The 26,028-nt window shown below is 46.7% G+C and overlaps 1 protein-coding gene across 10 annotated transcripts in view; it reads right to left on the reverse strand.

The window, feature by feature from the left end:
- Positions 1-26,028, reverse strand: part of EPN2 (epsin 2) — a 111,811-nt gene that overhangs the window by 74,552 nt on the left and 11,231 nt on the right. For 2 of the 10 annotated variants that reach the window (XM_049874689.1, XM_049874697.1), the window contains one exon: positions 18,607-18,749. The exons of 5 other annotated variants lie outside the window; for them this stretch is intronic. The gene's annotated coding sequence lies outside the window, so the exon portion shown is untranslated. Of the gene's footprint in view, positions 1-11,553; positions 14,332-17,472; positions 17,532-18,606; positions 18,750-26,028 lie in introns of those variants that run through there. 3 more of the 10 variants (XM_049874690.1, XM_049874691.1, XM_049874692.1) reach the window with 3 other exon arrangements.

Raw genomic sequence — 26,028 nt, forward strand, 5'->3', positions numbered from 1 at the left:
AAATAAGAGGTGCCGGTGGGGGGAACCATCCCAGGCTTGTGACAGTTAAGACACTCGCTCCTGCCAATGAGGCCTTCTGTCCATCCTCACACACACCCAGAATTCGCCTCCCTGCTGGGCAGGCATAATCGCCTTCCACTCCTCTGGCCAGTTTTCAGAAATCCTTTTTCACGGTCACCTGCATTTTTTATTTCATTAGGTTCTTCATTCACAACATTTACTGCTGGCAAAGACAGGAAGGCTCTCGCAAAGGAAAAAAAATACTTTGACTTTTAACAAGCGTTTCCCAGCTTAAAGTGCAAATTTTCATCAGAATCAGTACTAATATTCTAATGTATCCAATGCCCAGGGGACCTCCCCTGTGCCAGGGACCCTGAACTTCCATCTGTGATGCCTTTGCATACAGCAAGGCTGTTGTCCCTCTGGCAGAGAAGATGACAGAGCTGGGATTCGCCCCTAGAAAGGTCCTCAGGGGAAAAAAAGACTTCCTGAGGGAGAAGCAGCACCCCGGACCCTGCTGCCCTCTTCTCGTCCTCCTGCCTTCCAGAAGGCCTCCAGCTGGGCCTGTGTTCCCCAGAAAGAGGCCTGGGAGAGGCCATGAGGCCCAACCAGGCCCCGCGACCTCCTCTCTGGGCCTTCTGACTTGGCTGGAAAGGGCTGCACAATGTCCCGGAATGGGCTGCTGCTTTCTCAGGCAGGCTCCGCTTGGAGAGACCTCTGCTGAGTCTCTTCTATGACCTAAGCTCAGGAAGAAGGAAAAAGCTAGTAAAATATCTGTTATTGTCAGAAAAAAATAAAGACTCTTACATATTCTGATCCCAAAGCAACTAACAACAACAACATATAATTTAGATGGCTGCTTGCTGTTTTCTTAAAGTTACAGACAACAGGGGCTCTGGGAGGGGCTGCAGTGAGAAGCTGTGATCTAGAGATAAAGAAACCCCTGAAAGGACGCAAGACACCTCTACAAGGAAAAGTCTTCAGGCCAATGGGGTGACACACCCCACGCTCAGTCCCAGCAGTGCAGAGCTGCACAGCCACGCCCGTGCCATCTTGGGCCGAACACTCTTCCAGGTGCTTCAGTCACAGGCTTCAAACTTCTGGGGCTTTGTCTCATTTGTACATGTAAACCCCAGATCCCATTTTCCCAGTCTAAACTTCTCCCCTCAACCTCCGGACTGTGCCCATGTCTCCCCTCCCAGCAAACATGTGTCCGAGCTCTCCCATCCAAAAGCAAACCCCAAACACACATCCCCACCATAGACATATCCCATATTATCTCTAGAACCCGAGGTGTGCTTTGCTCTCACTCTTTCCTGAGTAGTTCACATGCCCCACCTTCCAAACTTGTCCTCTCAATTTGACAGTTTTCTTCCATTTTCGGCTTGCTGAACCTGAGCTAACGTGTGCAAAGGCCACTAAAATAGGATCATTTGTTATCTTTTGGGCTCTTCACACAAGCCTAAGGACTGGATTCAATCATTTATTAAGGACCTCCAGGCCAGCTGTGGTTAAGACAGCAGAGGAAAAATAAATCATGGAAGCAAGGTGAAAAAATAAACTTTGTTAAAAGTTTAGACCAAAAACAGCAAAACGGTGGGGGCAGGGTGGAGGAAGGGGAGGTGCTTCTTTTCATAAATTCCACAGTGACAACAGAGGGCACTACTTGCAAACACAAGCAGAACTTGAACGGCACTGGAGACCTGGGAAACTGGCTGGAAATAGAGGGGATAAAAATAGCCAACAGAGCAAAACTAAACAAAAAAAAAAAATTTTAAGGCTCGGGTGATGCCCCTGGAGGCAAGAATTCCATAAAAACGTTCTCCAAGTCCTTGTGGAGCTGGGTGGGGAAATTCCTTCAGAGTCTAAGTCCCACGCTCATGGAAGATGGCAAAGTTGTCCGTGGCCCAGCAGTACGGGGTGGTCCACATCAAAGCTCTCGTGTGATTTTGCCTCTCTGTGAGCACCAGAGGGGGCCAGCCATACACTGAGAGGACGTTAACCCTGTCAGTCAGGGTCCACCCTAATTTCTAAGGAGATTTTGGCAAATGGAAGGTTCAACCACCAAGATCAGGGATCAAGACCAGCTATTGTTGTTGTTGTTAGGAGCCGCCGAGGCGGTGCTGACTCATAGCGACCCTATGCACAACAGTGAAACACTGCCCAGTCCTGCGCCATCTTTACAATCGTTGTTATGCTTGAGTTCATTGTTGCAGCCACTGTGTCAATCCACCTCGTTGAGGGTATTCCTCTTTTCTGCTGACCCTGTACTTTGCCAAGCATGATGTCCTTCTCCAGGGACTGATCCCTCCTGATAACATGTCCAAAGTATGTAAGATGCAGTCTCGCCATCCTTGCTTCTAAGGTGCATTCTGGTTGTACTTCTTCCAAGACAGATTTGTTCGTGCAAAGACCAGCTATTAGAAAACAGCAATAATAGTTTCTCACACCCCAAACCTAATGGATCCAGTCACACAATCAATACTGACTGTGACAATCAGTTACAATCAATAAATATTACTGAATGAATCGATCTGAGAATCTTCATATTACATATCTGGCAGCCTCCTCTGATGTCATGTGTACTTAATTTTTCTAGAAGCAGATGACAGAGCTATGGAAAGAGGTACCTTGCCTTTCCTGCGATACCACTCCAGGGGGCCCATCGCCCACACATCAGGACCTCCTGAGGAGCTGGCTCAAAACTCAGAAACAGAGAAGCAGGGGTCAAGCTCCCACAATGGTCTCAAGGCTCAATAAGGCCAGCGCCCCATGCCAACCACAGGACACACACAGAGCGAACTGGTAAAATACTTGGCAATCCTTGGCCAAATGATCTTAATATCCCTGTCTGTGCAGCCTACAGATGAGAAACACCTCCATCTTCCTACTGAGCATAACAGGCTCACATGCCCAAGCATAGCTGACTCTCCAGAAGACAACGGCCCAGTCAGGGCAAGATGTCACACAGAAGCACTGCAGTCTCAAGAGAAAAGGGCATTATGACTCTGCATCAACCAAGCTGGCAATAACTTAAAGCCTAGTAATGATGCAGGATTTGCTCATACAAAAGGGAAAAATGAAGAGGAAAAAACAGAATCCTTTTATTTTCCTCACACCAAAAAAACAGTCAGATCCAGTCAAAAGAGAAATGTCCTCTTCATTAACGGAACTTGGGCATCTATATGCCAGCGACTTCTTGTTGGTGACAGAATTAAGTTTTATATCACTATCCAAAAAGTCACCTGATAGCGACTCTACAGGACGGAGTAGAACTGCCCCACAGGGTTTCCAAGGAGCACCTGGTGAATTCGAAACTGCAGACCTCTTGGTTAGCAGCCGAAATGAGTCAGAATCAACTCGGCGGCAACAGGTTTTTTTAATCCAAAAAGGAGCCCTGGTGGTGCAGTGGTTAAAGTAATTGGCTGCTAACCACGAAAGGTCGGAAGTTTGAACCCACCAGTGGCTCTGTGGGAGAAAGATGTGGCAATCTGCTTCTGTATGGATTCACAGCCTTGAAACCCTGTGGAGTCGCTATTAGTCAGAACTGATTTGAAGGCAACAGGTTTGATTTGGTCTGGTTATCCAAAAAGTGGGATTAAAAAAAAAAACTGCACTCATACATTTAAAGAATTTAGAGGGGAAAACAAGCACTTAGCCTAGACTTCTAGATGACAAAGCAGTAAAGTTAACACGGAAGAAGAGCCCTCGGGGCATGCCAGCTACCAAGCCTCTGCGTGGGGACTGGCTGAGCAGGAAGGACCCCGCACTGGTCCACTGCGCCCTTCAGGGGAACCAGGATGTCCTCCCACCAGGAGCCACCTGGTCAGCTGCTCCCAGGGACCCTGTGGTCATCTGAACTGACAGAGGACAACTCGAACTGGAATTCTGACAGCCTCCTCTGACTTTAAGTGGACTGAATTTTTCTAAAAGCAGAAATCAATTTCCGAAAATACACACAAGGAATTTTATTTTTCTTTACCAACATGTCCCAAGCATTTAGTACTGGGAGGGGTAGCCTACCAGAGCAGATTACACAGATGTGGAAATGCAGCCATTTTAAAAGGTAGTGTGAAGCAAACACAACTTAAAGATGGGCTTCTCCTGTGTTGCTCTGGGGTCCAAAGCTGCATCCTAGCCATTGATGTGGGCGAACCGCCCTGCCTTCTCGAGCCTCACTCCCTGGTCTGGGAAATAGGGGTGTAGGCCAGGCCTCCCTCACAGGGATGAGGATAAAATGCTGACAGCTGGACAAAGGCAATGCAGGAAACACACTATAAAGGACAAAGAGAGTTCCTTAATGCACCCCACCTCACTTCTACCCCTCAAAGCAATTTTCAAATGACCAAATCACGGGCAGCATTTTTAACAAATCCTGTCAAAAAGCAAACACTTTGGTGTGCCACAGACAGCACAAAACTAAGAGATGGGGAACCAGGGCTGGTCCAGGTCTATGATCACCCCGTGAGACTGAGTCTGTCAGTGGCCAGGATTCTCACCTAGCCCAGGTGCTCCCCTCAAACTCTGTAATCCCAAAGTCCCCTGTCTTAGGCTAGGTTCTAAAGAAGCAAAACCAGTGAAGGGTGTAGATACATACAGAGAGAGATTTATCTCAAGGCAATGGCTCACATAGCTGTGTTGCTGCTGGGTGCCCATCAAGCTGATTCCAACTCGTACTGACCCTATGCACAACAGAATGAAACACTGCCCAGTCCTGCACCATCCTCATAATCGTTGCTATGTTTGAGCCCACTGCTGTAGCCACTGTGTGAATACATCTCGTTGAGGGTCTTCCTCTTTTTCGCTGACTCTCTATTTTACCAAGCATGATGTCCTTCTCAGGGACTGATCCCTCCTGGTAACATGTTCTAAGTATGTGAGACGAAGTCCCACCATCCTTGCTTCCAAGGAGCACTCTGGCTGTAGAGGCTGGTAAGTCCCAAGTCCACGGGTCATGCATTGAGTTGGAGGCTTCTCCTAACTCAGGTAGCTAACAGGGCTGACGAACCCACAATCAGGAGGTCAGAGAGCAGGCTGCTGGCTCATGGACTGTGGAGGCCAACAAATCCCAAAATCTGCAGGCAGTATGGCAGGACACTTCCTCAAGTCTCAGGAACCAAAGGTCAGATGATGACGAGCCAGAAGCAGGATCCAGAGCGAGCAAAAGCCAACAAGCTTTGCCAGAGTGTCCACATATATTGGATGCAGGCCACACTCCCGAGGAAATTCCCCTTACATCTGATTGGGTGATCACATCAGATCACATTATGGATGTGATTACATTATATCACAAAATGGAGGACAACTACCTCATTACATAACTGCCAAACCACTAAGAATCATGGCCCTGCCGAGCTGACACACAACTTTAACTATCACAGCCCCTCTTCTGTCAAGTAGTTCACTGCCTGCAATCTCTGCTCAGTGTTTGACTAGTCCTAGTCACAGACACCAACCGGGGGCTGGAATCCCTGCCTCAGGCAAAACTGGGTGTTTCTGCACCCTGTGGAGCTTCATGGTGGGACAAACACAGGCTTCCCTGTACCTCTGGGAGTATGAAGAGTGGCCCTCCAGACCCTCCCCTCCTCAGGGTCCAGAAACTCTCCTACCTCTCGCATGCTACAATTCTGCTGCTAGAAACGCCCCTTAATAAAGGTTATGCTGCCACACCCGCCTGGGACTGGACATCACCCATCAGGGCCTCTGAGGGGTTTCACACTCCCACACCACCCATGGGGCCAGCCATGCCACGTGATAAGTCTACACTTTGATCAGGACAGTTCTCCGGCCTGAGACGTGAACAAACACAGAGCTGCACAGGGGAACACAGAAATCCCATGACTGTGGGCTTGGCTGGGACCTGGAAGTCTGCTGGGTAGTGCTGAGCACTGAGCCACTATCACTCTAGGAGAGCCAGGGGAGTGGAAGTGAAGGGAGGGTGAGCCTGAACCCCCTCAGCCCCAGCACCGTAGACTTCTGGTCTCAGGCACAACAACTACTTAACGCTTTTCTCAAAAGATGCTCCAGGTGCTTGCCAAAAGGAACGCTGCAGCTAAGTTATTTCCACCTGTATTTTTTGGGTTGGGTTATATACATTTAAGACCCAAGCCACAAAAAAGTGAGTGGTTTGCACAGCTTGGCCACTGGACTAGCATAAGCTGTGGAGGCTGAGGCAGACTCCTGTGAGTAGCACGGGAAGTCACACCTGGGGCTCTCACATCCGTGCCTCCCCATCCCACCCCAGGCAGCCCTGAGAGCCAGAGGGCAAGCTCACCTAAGCAAAGGGTCCTTCTAAGTGTAACCAACCCAGATTTGAGCCCTGGGGGCAACTTGGGGAAGGTAATCTTCATACTGGCTGCATCTCTTCTCCAGTAACTTTCCTTACTGCTGGAACGATACACTGTCATTACAGAAAAACCCCAAGCCAAGCCAATTCCTGCTGCCCCCACTGCCTGGCATCCCCTGTGACTGTCACTGAGCTGCTCCATCTTGTCACTTAGACCTCAGGCCGACACTGCCTCCTCAGAAAGGCCCCTACAACCAGTCCCTCTGTATCAAGTCACCCTGGTAGGCATCTCTCTCTACCTGGTATTTTCTTGGTGACATGTCTGTTTATTTGTTTGTCTCCTCTACCTGTGAGAATAGGGCCCTTCCTGTCCCTCTCTGCTGTCCCTGGAGGCTGAAGCAGAGCCTGACCCATCAAGTGCTAAAAGAAAGGACAGACACTGCCAGAGTTAATGCCTGGCGGGCACTCTTCCAGCCTTTTCCTTTTGTGGTCTCTATCTCTTGAGCTGAAAACTGCTGCTGTATTCTACTTACCTACATCTGCCCAAGAATGAACTGCCTGAGGGCAGAGACCATCAGACCTGGGGCTTAATGAATGCTCCATGGGAGTGAACAGATGCTGGGACTGGGTCTACAGGCCTGGCACTGGGCAGCACCACCCAAGCACCAGGCAGCTCTGCACATGGTCCAGGAGCAAGAAATACACAATGCCCTCTGTAGCCTGGACTTGGGACAAAGCTAGCCAGGACTCAGCAGCATTCGTGGGTTCAAGTGGCAGCACCTGCCTCTTCAGCTGAGTGACCTAGGACCTACCAATGAGCTTTTCTAAGCCACCATTTCTACAACTACCATCAAATTACAGTGGCTTGCTATGCCACGGGTATTGAAATACAAGCAGGTTCACCCATGGTGGGAGAAATGCCTGGAGATCCACTTCTGAAAATCAGCCAGTGAAAACCCCATGGATCACAGAACACTGTCCGATACAGTGCTGGAAGATGAGCCCCCTAGGTCGGAAGGCATTATGACAACCACAACAATGAACTCACCACCAAGAAGCTGGCCCAGGATTGGGTAACATCTGGTTTTGATATATATAAACTCACTGTGGATAGGAGTCTACTCGACTGCAGCCAACAACAACACTTCTACCCGTCAGACAGAGCTGGTGTCAGCTGCTGTTCAGAGTTACTGTGAGGAGGTACCCAGAGAGACGCTGGAAATGATAAAAACCAAAAAACCAAGCCCATTGCTGTCGAATCAATTTCAACTCATAGCAACTGTTAATGGGCTGAACTGAGTCCCCCCGAAATGTGTGTCAACTTGACTAGGCCATGATTCCCAGTATTGTGTGACTGTTCACCATTTTGTCATCTGATGGGATCTTCCCATGTGTTGTAAATCCTACATCTACAACGTTAATGAGGTTGGATTAGAGGCAGTTATGTTAACAAGGCAGGAGTCAATCTATAAGATTAGGTCATGTTTTAAGCCAATCTCTTTTGAGATATAAAAGAGAGAAGCAAGCAGAGAGACATAGGGACTTCATACCACTAAGAAAGCACCACCAGGAACAGACTGCATCCTTTGGACTGGGATTCCTATGCAGAGAAGCTCCTAGACCAAGAGAAGTACAATGACAGGGACCTTCCCCCAGAGCCGACAGAGGGAGAGGGACTTCCTCCGGAGCTGACGCCCTGAGTTCGGACTTCTAGCCTACTAGGCTGTGAGATAATAAAGTTCTGTTTGTTGAAACCATCCACGAGTGGTGATTCTGTTGTAGCAGCACTAGATGACTAAGACAGTGACCCTACAGAACAGAGTAGAACTGTCCCACAGGGTTTTCGAGAAGTGGCTGGTCATTCAAACTGCCGGCCTTTTGGTTAGCAGCTGAATGCTTAACCACTGCACCATCAGGTGTACAAAATATCTGTGTTCTTTTCCCTGCCCCACCCAGGTGCATATGATCATACGAGTTTCCCAGCACATCCCTGAGGACAACTCAAAGAGAAATTCCAAGGCAGAAGGTGAGAGCCTATAGAAGCTTCTCCGGGAAAAGCATGCTGGGTGGTCATTGTGCCAGGTTGGTCGACTGTTAACACCTACAAGCATCTCCTTCCTGGCCATGCATACAACCTGTTACATGCCATCACCAGTTCCTGCCTGTTCCTCTCTTTTGAACCTGATACTTCCAAAAATAATCTCAGATGTGCTAAATCTTTGACACTAGTAATAAAACCAGAAGGGGCTCTCTCAGTGAAAGCTAGCTAATATGGACTGAGCCCTTACTATATGCCACACACTGTCTAAAAACTTCTCACATGCCTACTTATTGACTCTTCATAACAATCTTAGGGGGAAGGTGTTATTATTATCCCCAACTTACAGAGGAGAAAACTGAGGCACAGAGAGGTTAAGTAAATGGCCCAAGGCTGCATTGTCAGAAAGCAGGACCAGGAGTTGATCCCAGATGTGGCTTCTGGTCCAGTCCTCTTGACCCATCTAGACAACCCAGTGCTCAAACAACGCCATGAGAACGACCCACTTCTCCTTATGAATTTGCAGACCTGCAAAGGCTCCCTGTCATGGATTGAATTTCATCCCCCCAAAATATGTGTCAAAGGCTCAAAGTCAGTTAAATGGGGAAAAGACACTCTCTTTAACAAACGGTGCTGGCATAACTGGATATCCACCTGCAAAAAAATGAAACAAGGCCCATACCTCAAACCATGCACAAAAACAAACTCAAAATGGGTCAAGGACCTAAATATAAAATATAAATAAACATCAGGGAAGAAATAATAAGGACAACGCTGGGAGCCCTAATACATGGCATAAACAGTATATACAAAACTTTACTAACAATGCACAAACACCAGAAGAGAAGCCAGATAACTGGAAGCTCCTAAAAATCAAACACCTATGCTCATCCAAAGACTTTGCCAAAAAAGTAGCAATTACCTACAGACCGGAAAAAAGTTTTTAGCTATGACATTTCCAATCAGCATCTGATCTCTAAAATCTACATGATACTGCAAAACTCAACAGCAAAAAGACAAATAACTGAATTAATAAATGGGCAAAGGATATGAACAGACACTTCATCAAAGAAGACATTCAGGCAGCTAACAGATTCGTGAGGAAATGCTCACAATCATTAGCCACTAGAGAAATGCAAATCAAAACTACAATGAGATTCTATCTCACTCCAACAAGGCTGGCATGAATCCAAAAAACACAAAATAATACATGTTGGAGAGGTTGCGAAGAGACTAGAACACTTACACACTGCTGGTGGGAATGTAAAATTGTACAACCACTTTGGAAATTGATTTGGCGCTTCCTTAAAAAGCTAGAGATAGAACTACCATATGATCCAGCAATCCCACTTCTCAGAATATATCCTAGAGAAGAGCCTTTACACGAACAGATATATGCACACCCATGTTCACTGCAGCACTCTTTATAATAGCAAAAAGATGGAAGCAACCAAGGTGCCCATCAACAGATGAATGGATAAATAAATAAATTATGATATATTCACACAATGGAATACTACACAATGATAAAAAACAGTGATGAATCCGTGAGACATCTCTTAACATGGAGGAATCTGCAAAGCATTATGCTGAAATTAGTCGGATGCAAAAGGACAAATACTGTATAAGACCACCATTATAAGAACTCAAGAAACAGTTTAAACCCAGAAGAAAATATTCTTTGATGGTTACAGAGTGGGGGGGAGGGAGGGAGAGGGCTATTCACTAATTAGACAGTAGACAAGAACTACTTTAGGTGAAGGGAAAGACAACACACAATACAGGAGAGGTCAGCACAACTGGACTAAACCAAAAGCAGTTTCCTGAATAAACCGAACGCTTCAAAGGCCCGCGTCGCATGGGAAGTGGTTTAAGGACTGTGGTTTCAGGGGACATCTAGGTCAACCGGCATAAAAAAAAAATCTATTAAGAAAACATTCTGCATCCCACTTTGGAGAGTGGGATCTAGGGTCTTAAACGCTAGCAAGTGGCCATCTAAGGTGCATCAATTGGTGTCAACCCACCTGGATGGAGCAAAGGAGAATGAAGAACACCAAAGAGAGACCAAGAGACAGAAATCAGAGGCTACATCTGCCTGAGACCAGAAGAACTAGATGGTGCCTGGCTACAACTAATGACTGCCCTGACAGGGAACACAATAGAGAAACCCTGAAGGCGCAGGAGAGCAGTGGGATGCAGACCTCAAATTCTCTTAAAAAGACCAGACTTAATGGTCTAACTGAGACTAGAAGGACCCCGGAGGTCATGGTCCCCAGACCTTCTGTTAACCCAAGACAGGAACCATTCCCAAAGCCAACTCTTCAGTCAGGGATTGGACTGGACTATATAAGGTAGAAAATGATACTGGTGAGGAGTGAGCTTCTTGAATCAAGTAGACACATGAGACTAGGGCAGCTCCTGCCTGGAGGGGAGATGCAAAGGCACAGCGGGAGAGAAGCTGGCTGAATGGGCAAGGAAATGGAGGGCGGAGAGGAGGAGTGTGCTGTCTCATTAGGGGGAGAGCAATTAGGAATATATAGCAAGATGTATATAAATTTTTTGTATGAAAGGCTGATTTGATTTGTAAACTTTCACTTAAAGCACAGTAAAAGTTTAAAAAAAAATTGTCAACTTGTTTTGGCTATGATTCCCAATGTTATAGGGTTATCTTCCATTTTGTGATTGTAATTCTATGTTAAAGAGGATTAGGGTGGTTTTGTAACACCCTTACCCAGGTCAGATCCCTGATCCAATGAAAAGGAAGTTTCCCTGGAGTGTGCCCCCATACCACCTTTTATTTCTCCAGAGATAAAAGGAAAGCGAAGCAAGCAGAGAGGGGGGACCTCATACCACCAGGACAGCAGTGCCCAGAGCAGAGAATGTCCTTTGGACCAGAGTCCCTGTGCAGAGAAGCTCCTAGTCCAGGGGAAGACAGATGAGAAAGCTGACAGAAAGAGAAAGAGAAAGCCTTCCCCTGGAGCTGAGACCCTGGATTTAGACTTTTATCCTACTTAACTGTGAAGAAATAAATTTCTCTTTGTTAAAGCCCCCCACTTGTGGTATTTCTGTTATAGCAGCACTAGATGACTAAGACAATCCTCTTGTTTCAATTTTTAAAAGGTCAGGGATGGAAGGGAAGCTGTGCCTTCTACCCTACTTAGCTTAGCTGGTCAAAGGAGGCCCCATCCCCAGCCGTCTCACCAAGTCCAGGGAGTAAGAGCCAACCCACCTGATTAAAGATGCTACAGCAGGTTTGGTGCTGTACCAGGAGCAGACTGTGGTGTCCCCAATGCCACCCAGTGTGGCGCACAAAAGGAAAGAGGCTTTAATGTTCCTCAGAGAAAGCTTTGCCTCGAAACCAAGATATTCTACAGGTTGTTAATATGATGAAAGCAGTCAGGGTGAGATACTACTCCACACACTGCAAAGCTAGTGTTAAAGACATGTTCTGTAGAACGCCCAGCTTTGAGAAATGATGCCTCTGATAGTAACAGCGTCTTCTGAGTCACGTCAACTTCAACAACCTAAGAAGTCTGCATCATCCCTTTGAAATAACTGCTGTCATTTGCAGGACCAGTCAGAAAAAGACCAGTCCCTTAATGTTGAAAGAAAAATGTCCTTTTTTGGTACAGAGTAAAAACATTATTTCCCTCCTTCCTCCTCTGCTGGAGACAGTCCCAGTGTTTTATTTACTCTACAACATGGGCTGGATACTCTGGGAGGGAATGTTCCTTCCTAACTCTTAAATGTCAGATTTCTCCCCAGAAAAGGCACGACCCAGCTCTAGTAGTTTTTTTGCTCCTGTTTTTAAAAATTTTATTATGTAATACTTGGCACATATAAAAGAATAAAGTAGCTCTGGTGGTACAATGGTTAAGCACTCAGCTAACCAAAAGGTTGGCAATTTGAAACCACCTAAAGGCTCCATGGGAAAAGACCTGACAATCTGCTTCCATGAAGATTACAGTCAAGAAAGCCCTACGGTGCAGTTCTACTCTTTCACGTGGGATTGCTTTGAGAAGGAATCTGCTCCATGGCACCTAACAATGACATAAGAGAAAAAGGGCAACCCCCACATGAGGCACAAAGCACCAAAATGAAGGGAGGTCCAGTGACCCACCCTCTCAGGGTGACAGCAGCTTAGCGGTCCACCGGGGTGTCTCCTCGACTTCCAGCTACCTCCCTCCCCTACATGCAGCCTGGGTTCTGTCCACTGCTTTTTTAAAAAAGAAAACAATCTTATCACGTATGTTGTAAAACATAACAGTATATGGTCTTCTGCAACTTGGTTTTGTCACTCATTACGATGTTTCTGAGATTCACTCACCTTGCTATCACAGCAAGAGTATTCATCTTCACTACCGCATAACGTCTGGTTATGTTAACATTTAATACCTTATCTGCCCACACTTGTGTCAAGGGACATCTGGATTACTTCTGAATTTGTGCCGTCATGAGCACAGGCACCTCCGGGGACACCCGTGCCAGGTTTCTCTGGAGTATGTTCCCAGGAGGACCTCTGCTCAGTCATGGGGCAGACTAATGTTCTCTGCACTATATTTTAAAAATGTATTTGCTTTCCTGTTTCATAGCGTCATGTTATCATCAGAGAACAAACACATTAATACTTTATGGTTGACAGTAGATATGACAAGTACTTTCACATACACGCTGTGTGTGTAATGAAGGCCAACGCCCACAAGTACAGGGCTCTAAAGAAGACCACGATGAGGCATCCGGGCTGGGTGAGGGGAGTGTCAACTCCACAAGTGACAGTAAGAACAATCTCCAGACAGGGTGCTCCCGGCAGCCCTGGAGGTGGGGCCAGGCTCTGAGCTGCTGAATATACCTGAGGCAGCGCTGCGGGACTGCACATGGCTGGCAGGGTGGGCACCCTCAGGTGTGCTGGGAGTGCTGAGTCTGAGCAGGGGTAGCAGGGGCCAACGGCGGCCTGTGGACTTCACTTAGTAGGTCAAAGCTGCCCAAACATTGGGTATTTACCTCATCTTGCAAGCAATAATAATGGTTAATGAAAACGGACAGTGGTGATGGTTGTACAACATGGCGAATGTAATTAACTGAATTGTACAATTAAAAATGGTTGAAATGGCAAACGTTTTCGTATAAACATTTTACCACAATAATTTTTTTTTTTTTAAAGAAAATAGTAATAATGGCTAACACAGAGCACATACTGTGTGCCAGGCACTGTCTTAAGAATCACCTCATTTAATCCTTACTAAAAGCTGCACTACTGTTGGTTTTCAGGCCACTGGTGGTTCTGTGGTAAAATTCTTGCCTTCCACGTGGCAGACTCAGGTTTGACTCCCAGCCAATACACCTCATGCGCAGCCACCACCCCGTCTGTTGGTGGAAGCTTGCATGTTGTTATGATGCTCAACAGGTTACGACTAAGATGGATGAGGAAGAAAGGCCTGGCAATCTTCCTCCAAAAATCAGCCAGCGGCAACACTATGGATCACAACGGTCTGATCCACAACCCATCGTGGGGATGGCGCAGGACCGGGTAGCTTTTCATCCTGTTGTGCATGAGGTCTCAATGAGTCTGAGGCCAACTTCACGGCAGCTAACAACAGCAACGTTGTTTATCATCTTTCTTTAAATCGACTTACTTTAAGCTCAAATACCACTTTGGTTAAAGCACTCGGCTGCTAACCATAAGGTCAACGGTTCTAACCCACCAGCCGCTCCAAGGGAGAAAGCTGTGACAAACTGCTTCCACAAAGATTTACAGCCTTGGAAACTCTATGGGGCAGTTCTACTGTGTTCTGTAGGGTCTCTATGAATTGGAATTGACTCGACAGCCATGGGTTTTTTGTTTGTTTGTTTTTATATATACATGAAATCAAATATTATTACTAGGGCATTTCTTTTTTGGTCTTTTTGTTTTGTTTTTGATATGTAATTCACATACCATAAATTCACTATGTTACAGTGTACAATTTACTGGTTTTTCTTATATTTACAGCGCATGAACTGAACCTGCCGCTGAGGCTTCCTCCGCTGCACTGCAGTCCTCCCCTCCCCCCACCCCCTCCCCCCACCCCCCGCCATAGCCCACCAAGGTTTCTAACTTCAGCTTGGCCCGACCACTGTGGGCCCTAACCACTGTCTGAATTTGGCACCAAAATCCCACGCGTGTGCAGGACATGAAGAGCCGTGGCCCTGAACTTGACCCCAGACCTGAACTTCGCAGGAAAGGAAGTTCTCTGGCACACCACTGTACCCGAGGCCATTTGCAAAGCAAAAGTTCCCTTCCTTTGCGAATGACTCAAAACCTGGCTCTCCAAATAATGGACATGGGAGGGACCAGGGTGACGGATTTTGGGTGCCAATTCCACCCCCTTGGGGATTGGAGGGCATAAAAGCTCCAAGCTCTCCTGGGACTGGAAGGTCTTTCAGCTGCTGGGCCCCAAGTTGTTCCTTGTTTGCACCGACAGTAAATTTCCACTGTTTCCCTTGTAACTGGTGGTGTAGCATCCGTCTGATTTCAATCAGCTAATAAGACAGAACAAGAACCCTCGTTTAGTTACACAACCACCACCTCTATCTAGTTCATTACCACAAAAAGAGAGCCTGCACCCCTTAGCAGCCCTCCCCATTCCTCTCCCCTAGCCCCGACAACCCTAACCTGCTTTCTACCTCCATGGATATGCCTATTCTGGACATTTCATTTCAAACTGTGTGTGGCTTTTTGTGTTTGGCTTCTTTCACTCCACACAATGTTTTCAAGGCTTACCCATGTTGTGGCATATATCAGGGCCTCATTTCTCTTTGTGGCTGAATAATACTCCACAGCATGTATATACCACATTTTGTCCATCCATTCATCTGCTGACAGACACTGCGGTTGTTTCTACTTTTTGGCTATTGTGAATAATGCTGCAGTGAACGTTTGTGTACAAGTTATTGTGTAGACATGTTTTCAGTTCTACTGGGTATATACCTAGGAGTGGAACTGCTGGGTCATGGGTAACTCTTTAACTTTCTGAGGAACTACCAAAGTGCTACGGCATTTTTAAGATAAATATCTCTTAAAACTAGTAACACTCATCTGCATTCCACTTGAAATTATTTTGCAAAATACTACTGAAGACAAAGCTACTAAAGCTGTTTTTTGTTTTGTTTGGGAACAGGGAATGACGCTACCAGGATGGTATTTCTGAAATCCCAATCGCAGCAGCTGGGAGAGGTGACAAAGTCAGGAAGACCACCAGGAAGCCTGAAGCTGATGTGATGAGAAGGGACAAGACCTGACCAGGGTTTGGCAGGGGACAGAAAGGACAGGAGTGGGTATGTGCAGAGGGACCAGTGTGGGGAGGTGGGGGGCGGGCAGGGTCAGGAGGACAGAGGGTAGGTGGGGAGGTAGGCAGGCTCCAGGGAAGGAGATGGGCAGGATGAGGAGTTTTGTTTTAGACACAGAAGCTGGAGGGGCCTGGGTGCAAGAAGGGAGTGAGACAAGGGCCCAGGAGAGAGCACAGAGAAACCACAGCAACTATGCAAGTCAAGAGGAGGCAGGTGGCCATCAGCGAGGGCCACAGAGGGCTGGAGTGGAGAGGTAACACATGAGAATCCTCCAGCACTGGGAAGTAGCAATGAGCGGGAGTAGAGAGTCAAGGGGACACACCTCCTCCTGCTGACGATCACCCTGTTTCCAATGCTGTGTGAGGAGGGGGGTTTAGGAAGGGGTAGGGGGGCACACAGACCCCCCCGGACCTTCTCATCAGCATACCTCTGTGGCATGCCCCCTTCTCTTCCACTCCCAGGACAACAAGGGACCCACTGCACACCCCCCCTCGCCATTCTCTAGGCACCACCTGCTGTGAGCTCAGGGAGCCAGAGGCCTTGTGGCTGGGGTTTCCGGCCCTCCTTCCCTCCCTCCCACGGCCTCTGGACTGCAGGCTCTGAGGGACAGAGGCTGACTGTCTGCTCACTGCTGCATGCTGGGCCTGGCACACATCTGCTAGAGGAATGAGTTGCTCCAGCGGGGCACAAAGTCCTGCCTCACCAGTGCTGTCACTAGGGAGTATGGGGCATGTGGGCCGCACCAGTGACACTCTCAGAGTGGGTGACACCAAAATGACTGTCTATGTAATTTTTGTGTAGCATTTCAGCAGAAATTCATTATTTTATAAAACTATCCCTGTAGTTAGTTATAACAACGAAAACATTTTTCAAAAGCCCAGGATACATGTACCAATATACTACAAGGCTAAAACTCCATGCTAATTTACTTTTTAAACCCTCTAATGCGCTCTGGTCAGAGCTGTCGTTATTACCCAACTACAAGGATGCTTTGAGTTACATGGTTTCATCTGCATGTACTACAAGCAGGTGCTGTTGTTTTTATTGCTGCCGGTGTTTTTAGTCACTAATTTTGCCAAATTTTCTGGTGCTTTAGCCACAATATTGTGGTAATTAGTATTTGTAAATGTGTACCAATAACTTTTTTGAGACTGAAGTAGTAAATGAAGGAAAATCAAAAGGCTTCTACTCAGTTACTAACAACGTTTAAACTAATAATATTGTAATTCAACGTAGAAAGACTTTATAATTTTTTTGTTAGTATTAATGTAATCTAAGAAATACTTATGTAATTTATAACTATATCACATATTATTCTATGATTAAAATTGATTGTAAACACTACTAAGGATTCTGTACATTCTGGTATGTGAGGAGGTCCATGGAGGGGGGTGACACCATGAGATACTTCACTTGGTGACACCGACCCTAGTGACACCACTGTGCCCCCACAGCCAGTGTGCACTTGCTCACACTCTCTCTCCCTGTCTCTCCCTCTCCTTGTCTCAGGTCTCTCTCTCCACACCTTAACCAAATGTCCAAATCAAGGACCCACAGATGCTCTTACTGAACATAAAATAAAGCCTATCAATATTTCTGGGTGGCACAAAGGGTTAGGCACTTGACTACTAGCCCAAAGGTTGGTGATTCAAACCCACCTAGAAGCACCTTAGAAGACAGGCCTGGCGACCTACTTCCAAAAGGTCATGGCCTTGAAAACCCTACAGAGCAAAGTTCTCTGCACACATGGCGTTGCCATGAGTCAGAACGGGCTTAACAGCAATTAACAACAACAATCAATATGCTATCATTTAAAACTCACATAGATCACTGCTCTGCCCACCACTCTTTGGTCCCCACGCTGGATCTCAGTGTCCTCGTCTGTAAAAAGGAAGAGGTGGCTTGCGAGGACAACTGGACAGTGAACGTAGACGAGCTACCTGGAGTAGGGTAAGCTTTTATTTCTATCTCAACTTTCCATGTTGGTCCATTTGCTCTTCATAGACCCTCCCCAGGGCCACTGGCCCCTTGACCCCTCTTTTCCAAAGCAAAAACACAAGTGGCAGCAAGCTGACCTCCCAATGGGGTGGCTGGAATTTTTGAGTCTACTTCACACTAAATTTAACAAGCATAAACTAACAGCAGTTTGTACACTACATATATATTTTTTTTTAACTCTTAAAAGATTACAAATGTCCAAAAACAAAAACCAAAAGGAAATTAAGGAATTTTCCTTTGGGTTTTATCTCTGTCAGCCAAATGCTTAATGCTTTTGTTCAGAAGATGTTTACAGTGCCATTGTCCTCCTCTGTTTAAAGAAATCATAATACAGGGCACGTGTCCAGCAGGGAGACAGGCTGCAGGCTCACGTCTGCCAGCTCCTCCTGCCCCCTTCAGCAGCCTGCTGTGCCACGAGGCTGAGGAACAAGTGGTTCCTTGCCGTCGGAATGTTCAACAGCCACATCAATGCCACCAGCCTCCCCTTCAACACACCACACCCCTTCTTCAGAGTCATGGAATGGCTGGGCTGTGAGGACGAGCCCACATTCACTTTATGAGGAACATGACCTAAAGCCCCACGAAGGCCTGTGTCGCCCGGTCACTGCAGCTGAGGGCGACTGTGTGCCAGCCGCTGACTTCGGTAGCTCCTGCTACCGCCTTCCCACTATTCCACAAGGGGCATCTTACAGATGAGAAGAGAAGATAAGCAACCCTGCCCAAGGTGAGATAAGGAACTGGCAGAGATGGGGGGAGCTGCTGTGCTCTTTCTACAGAGCCAACCTGCCTCCCGTGAAAATGCCAAAGAGCCAATCCTAAACCTCAGATCAGTGTAGTATTACTTCTTTGTGGGTACCCTTCTCGCCCATCACATATGCATCCAAGATGCTCCTTGGAAGACCTGAGGTCTTTCAACCTTTCGAGGTCACCTGTATTCCCCCTAGAGCTCCTGCCTTACCAATAAGCCTTCCGGAGTGGCCTGTCCACATGGAATCCCTCTCCCTGGTGATGCCTGTTTCTCTTCTGCTCTGCAGTCGTCAGTTCTACTCACCACGTGTTTTCGGTTCATCTCCTCAACATACAACAGAACTGCATTTCCCACTAAGATAAGAGAGAAGTAATATGTGTCACACACAATTCTCCACACTCCCTTCCCTGAGTTAGTGATGGGGAAGCTTGTGTCAACATCAGTCTCCTCTTCCCACTAAGATAAGAGAGAAGTAATATGTGTCACACACAATTCTCCACACTCCCTTCCCTGAGTTGGTGATGGGGAAGCTTGTGTCAATATCAGTCTCCTCATCTACTCAGAAAAATGGCCACACACAGACCTGCGTACAAATATACACAACAGCATTACTCACAACATCCAAAAAGGTGGGAACAACGTAATTGTCCAACAATGGATAAATGGATAAACAAAATGTGGTGCATACATGCAACAGAACATTACTTAGGCATAAAGAGAAATGAAGTCCTGATACGTGCTAGGACATGGATGAATGCTGAAAACATACTGAGTGAAATCAGTCAGTCTAAAAAAGACAAATATATGATCCCATTTATATGAAATATCTGGAATAAGCAAAATCATAGAGACAAAAAGTAGATTAGTAGCTGTGAAGGAACTGGGGGAGGGAGGAGTGGCCAATGACTATATAATGGGCATCGGGTGAATGTGTTTTACATTTGGCAAAGACACAAATTTGGGGGGGTAAAAGGGTAGAATATTATAGATTGAATTGTGCCCCCCCAAAATGTGTGTCAACTTGGTTAGGCTATGATTCCCACTATTGTGTGGCTGTCCACCATTTTTTGATCTGATGAGATTATCCCGTGTCTTGTAAATCCTAACCTCTATCACATAAATGAGGCAGGATTTGAAGCACTACGTTAACAGAGTGGGGCTCAATCTATAGAATTAGGTTGTATCTTGAGTCAATCTCTTTTGAGATATGAGAGAGAAAAGTGAGCAGAGAGGAGAAGGACCTCATTACCACCAAGCAAGAAGAGCCAGGAGCAGAGTGCATCCTTTGGAACTGGGGTCTCTGCACTGAGAAGCTCCTAGACCGGGGGAAGATGGATGACAAGAACCTTCCCCCAGAGCTGACAGAGAGAGAATGCGTTCCCCTGGAGCTGGCATCTTGAATTTGGACTTCTAGCCTCCTAGACTGTGAGAGAATAAATTTCTGTTTGTTAACGCCATCCACTTGTGATATTTGTTACAGCCATACTAGATAACTAAGACAGGGTATATTTTTTTTTTTGGCAGGGGGAGGGTGATGAAAATGTTCTAAAACAAAGTTATGCTGATGGCTACACAACTCTGTAAATATACTTAAAGACCACTGAATTGTATACTTTAAACAGATAAACCTTATGGTATAGTATGTTATATCTCAATAAAGTCTTTTAAAAAAAGACCATATATTGTGTGATTCTATTTATATGAAATGTGCAGAATAGGCAAATCTTTACAGATAAAATGTAGATTAGTGGTTGCCTTTTTTTAGGGTGGGGCAGGAGGGGGAGTGGTGAGTGACTGCTAAAGGGTACAGGGTTCCTTTTTAGAGAGATGAAAATGTTCTAAGATTAAACTATAGTGCATAGGTCTGTAAATAACTAAAAAACATAAAATTGTACACTTTAATGAACTTTACGATATGAAAAGTATATAAAAATAAAGCTGTCAACAAAAACGAAGATGGCACCTCCCTTACCCTGGGTCTGTGAATGACTTCACTGAGCAAAGCCTGTGGCCTGTGCTATGTGAGACCACGGAGGCGTGAGGGGCTAGTTGCTTGCACAGCATCACACAGCCCGTCCCTAAATGGGCTCAAACATGTTTGCACTATTATACGTTTGTGTTGAAAATGTATCTAGGGCCAATTAACTAAAAATGCTGGAAGGTGGCCAAGGTATGGTTCTGTCCCAATACGGAACAGAATCTGTCCCAAGGCCACAGTCTGAATCTTTAAACTCTGGGGGTGGGAAGAGTGGGGAGGGTTGGAGTTATAAGAATCTGGCCTTATCATAGTAATTGTCAGCCTAAAAAAATATCCACAACTCATAACACATGAACTAACCTTCCAAAAACATAAAGAACTCATTAAATTGAGAAATAAAAAATAACAGAAAAATGGGAAAAGAACTGTTCACTGAGATACATAAATGGTTCCGAAACATGCAAACATGATCAGCATACTTCAAAAAATGCAATACTATACTGAGATGCTATGTACACCTGTCAGGTTGGCAACAATCCAAACATTTGAGTCCACCCTCTGTTGGGGAGGCCATGGGGACCAGCCTCTCACACCGCTGGTGGGAGTGCAACTGGAACCACCCCGTGAAGGGCAATCTGGTAAAATCTATCAAAACTGCAAAAGCGTTTACCCTCTGGGCCAGCCATTCCCCTCCGGAACTCTATCCCACAGACCCACCTGCAAGCATGGAGACTGATGTCCAAGAAAGGTTGTTCCTCACAAGAGTGCTATGAAACAGCATGATGGAAACAACCCAAATGCCTTTCATAAGGGATGGGATTTAAAACAGACAGATATGGAAAAGCTTCACAATGGACAAAGCTGAGAGACAGAGAGAGAAAATGATGCACTGACAGGGAAAAATTCCAAGACAGACTATGATATAAAAAAAGAAATGTGCAGGACAGTGTTATGGTATGCTGTCTTAGTTAACAGGAAAAGCAAGAACACACAGTAGTCCCCCCTTATCCGTGGTTTCGCTTTCTGTGGTTTCAATTACCCACAGTCAAGGGCGGTTCAAAAATGTGAAATGAGTATGTAGCGTGATGAAATCTCGTGCCGTCCTGCTCTTTCATTCACATAACTTTATTACGGTATATTGTTGTAATTGTTCTGTTTTATTATTAGCTACTGTTGTTAATCTCTTACTCTGCCTAATTTATAAAACAAACATTATCATAGGTGTGTATGTACAGGAAAAAGCAGTATATATAGGGTTCTGTACCATCAGTGGTTTCAGGCATTCACGGGGGTCTCGAAAAGTATCCCCTGCAGATAAGGGGGGCACTACTATAAATGTGTGTCTGCTTGTATCTGCCTGCAGAAAAATGAGAAGGATATTCAAACTACTCAAGGTAGTTCTCTATTAGGGAGGGGGCAAGGCAGACAAGATCAGGGTAAGGGCAAGATTGCTCAAAGTAAGCTTTAATATTTCATTTTAGAGCTGTGTGAATGGACAGCTGTCACGCATTGAATTATGTTCCCCAAAAAATATGTTTATCAATTTTGCTGGGCCATGATTCCCAGTATTGAGTGGTTGTCCTCCATTTTGTGATTGTAACTTTATGTTAAAGAGGATTAGGGTGGGATTGCAACACCCTTACTAAGGTCCCTAAGCCAATGCAAAGGGAGTGTCCCTGGGGTGGAAAGGGAAGCAAGCAGAAGAAGAGTGGGGGGTCTCATACGACCAAGAGAGCAGTGCTGGGAGCACAGCGCATCCCGGGGTTCCTGCACCGGGGTTCCTGCACCAAAAAGCTCCTAGGGAGAAGGTTGATAAGAAAGCCAACAGAGAGAGAAAGCCTTCCCCTGGAGCTGACACCCTGAATTTGGATTTTCAGCCTAACATACTGTGAAGAAAGAAATTTCTCTTTGTTAAAGATACCAATTGTGATATTTCTGTTACAGCAGCGCTAGATGACTAAGACAACTGCCTATTCAAAAGGCATTTAATTAAAAAAAAAAAAAAAAAGCCCTATCCTCATTCAAAAACAAAACCAAACCCCCACACACATCAAAGCCTTTGAGTCAAGTGTCAGCGCTGAGAGCAGCATACACTCAAAGATCAGGCCAGCTCTACCGGGTCCTTCTGCAGCCTGTCAACCTGTGGGAGGGCCGAGCACCACCCGCTGTAAAAGTGGGTGGGCAGGGGCCACCACACATTCCAGCATCTATCCAGCCCCTCCTGCCTCACCCTGGAGTCTGTGCACAGCCTCCACCAGCTTCCCACAGTCAGCTCCGCCCCACCTGCCACACACACCAATCTGTTTCTCCTCTCATGGCACTTTCCCCTGGGCAGCCCAGAGCAATGAACAAACCCCACCTGTGCAGCCCAACAGGTCAGTCTCTCACTGATGGAGGCGGAAGGGCCAGGGACGGAGGGTACCACCTGCACAGCAGGCCCCTCGGCACCCACGCCCTGGCAGGCACTGGGCAGGGGCTCCGTCAGACACCCCCATCCTCATGGAGCTCACTCAACACCCTGCCCAGGACACAGAGAGGCATCCACAGGACACAATACGGCGCCAGCAGACTCTCCGGCTGGGACTGAAGAATGAGAGGGGACTAAGGCAGCAAACCAGACACAGGCACAGGGCATTCCTGAGCAAGAGTGAGTAGAAAGAGGAGACATAGGGGACAGGCAGGGAGAGAAGAGCAAGGCCACAAGGGGATGACCCCATTGCCAGGGACAAGGAATGTGGGTTTTCCATCAGGCAGTCTGGGGAGGGGAGTCCCAGCTCAAGCCTATCCTGAAGGTAATTTCCACCCTTCACGGAGGTCCTACTGTCCTTTGCCAGCCATCTTTCCTCACTGACTCCATTCTAGCGAGCCCAGCCTCTGCTTTCCCAGCACAGAGCACATCAGGAGGAGAAAAGGTGGGCAAGAAAATTAAATGGGCAGTGGGAACGGGGAGTGTAAAAGAGGAAAACCGAAAGCTTCAAGTAAAAAGGAGAGGGCTGAGATTAGGCCACCTGGAAACGACTCTCTGAAATGCCTTGATGCTCAAGAGATGCCAAATGGATGAGGTGCTGCTCTCACATTCCACAAAACTGCAGCAAAACCCCACTTCCTCATCACCTACTGACAGGAGAAAAACCTTAGGCTCACAGTTCCAAACTGCACGTCCCTGGGCCTCGAAGGGCAGCTTAAAAACAACTTCAAATTTCTGAGAGCTGATTCAGAAGCCAGTGTTCAAAAGAATGAGTTTGTTTTGTTTTTTAAGGAAGATAACACTTGTTTCCCGTTTCCAAGTTTTAAACTAATTTTCTTTTTCTTCCTAGCAAAAAAAAGGAAATTCCTTCATAGTAACCTTTAAATTTCTATCAACAGAATTTCTTACATGTCCACCAGCTGGTCACGTGGCCCAAAAATGCAAACCTCCACTTGACGAGCATATACTGAGCCACCCCACCCCATATGCAGGCCCTGTGTACCTCCCTCCCAGCACCTGCAGTCCAGTGGAGGACCGACACATTTTTACCGGGGTCGGCTCTCTGACCAGCCAGGTAGGCTTAGCCCTATACAGCAGGGAATCAGGGATCTCTCCCCAGCACGGGAGGCCCACTCGTGGGCATACGTGGCAAGCCCTTTGACAGTCCACGTGCAGAAGGAAATTTCTAGACATGGGCACACTACAGGTCACTCTGACATCGGGCTGACCTATAGCATGTACAGCTGTCTGGGTCAGATCAGAGTGAGCTGGCGAGCCTCAGGCAAACACATTTCCTGAAGAACAGCCTGTTTTCTCTCCTGGAGTCTGCTGAAAAGAGGGGTGATAAACCGCGTAGTAAATCCAAGTCAACACCCATTACCAACTTCCCATCATCAACCTGCCCACCCCACCACTCAGACACTACCCATTCACCACCACCTAAATGCTGTGCCCGCCCAGAAACTGAAGGCCTTTAAGAACAGAACTGAAGCATGGTGCATTGGGAGGGCTTTGACAGCTCTCAGTCCCACACTCTCATTTACGTAATAGATGGGGAAACTGAGGCAGAGAGAGCATTACGTGGCCTTGGTCCAATGAGCCAGTCGCCCCATCTGCAAGTCTCTGAGGTGCACACAGTGCTATAAGTCTGATTCCTCTGTCCAACCCTGAAGTCATCCTTTTCCCATCAGACCAGTTTCTCCTCCTGCGTGTCCCAGCTCAGCACCAGCAGCCACCCTGAGTCCGTGTTTACTCCTCCACCCTCCCCCACATCCAAATGGATAAGAAGCCCCAGAATCCAGCAGCATCTCTCCCTTACCCAGTCTATTTCAGTCCCCCGAAGACTCTGGTGGATGCAGACCTCCCCCCGCCCCCAACAACATGGACTGTGGAGAAGCCTCCAACAGAAGACATATCACAGGAGGTGGCTGAGCTCTACCCAACATGGTCACTCCCGGGAAGCCTGGAGCCATGCCAGGACAGCCACACAGGCCACCAAGGCCCGTACACTTAAAAATAAGAACAATTTACAGTAAGTAACCCGTTAGAGGGAATACACCAAAACATTAACAGTGAGTGCAGGCAAAGGACTACCCTGCCTCCTCAGGGACCTTTTTCAAGCTTCCCTGACGATCACACAGACCTTCTCCCCCGGACTTAGAAGTAGAGCCTGCTTGGAAACACCATTTCGCAAGTCTCTTTTCGTAGAGTCGACTTCAACTAGTCTTTGGAAACCACTGGTTATCAGGCAATGGAGAAGGATAAAAAGTTAGCAAGGTTTTTGTTCAAAAGCAAAAGGACTAAATGAAAACAATCCAGGTTTTTGTCTGCTTTGTTTTGGGAGGCAGTTGCTTAAGTTTTGTTTGCTGAAAGAAACATTCGTTTTTCTTTTTCAAATGTTAAAATCTACCCAACACTTTGCAGTCAGGGGGCAGTGATTTCTTGTGCTACTTTTCATTTTCTCCTACCAATATATTGTTTTAAATCAAGAAAGAATGATTTTCCTTTCATAACCTCGTTTCCTCTTTTAAAGTGCACGAGGAATCAGATCAGTCACAAAGACCACATTTTAACTTTTCTCCTTATATGCAGAGCCCCCCTGTATACAGCAAATGGTACTAAGCCTAAATTAGATGCCAAGTGTGGAACTTGAGTCCGGAATGGCCCAGAGGACCTTGTGACACAGCTGGGGCGCCACAAGGCAGGCCCAAAGCCTGAGTGCACACACTCTAGGTCCTTCTGTGGTCCAGGAGGAGGGCCCTTCAGAATTCTCCACTGGCTGCCACTGACAGGAAAACCAATGGAAGCTCCATAGTCCTCTTTACGCAGCTTATCCAACCTCAGACTAGCCTCCTTCGGCTCAGCTATCCTCCCAGGCTCCATCCTTTCATCTATTTATATTCGCCTTGTAGCTAAAAAGATGGAAAATGGCTTAAAGCAGTGGTTCTCAACCGTGGCTGCACATTTGAATCTCTGGGGAGTTTTGGAAAAACACTTATGCTCAGGCCCCATCCCAGAACAATTAAAACGGAAGGGAGTGGGGCCAAGCACTGACACTTAAAAAAACTCATAAGACCCCGTAAGACAGAGGAGAACTGCCCCATAGGATTTTTAAGGCTGTAATCTTTATGGACGCAGACTCTGCAAACGGAGCGGCTGTTGTGTTTGAACTGCTGACCTTTCGGTT

Source organism: Elephas maximus, chromosome 2, assembly GCF_024166365.1.
Source record: "Elephas maximus indicus isolate mEleMax1 chromosome 2, mEleMax1 primary haplotype, whole genome shotgun sequence".
Classification (NCBI taxonomy): Eukaryota; Metazoa; Chordata; class Mammalia; order Proboscidea; family Elephantidae; genus Elephas; species Elephas maximus.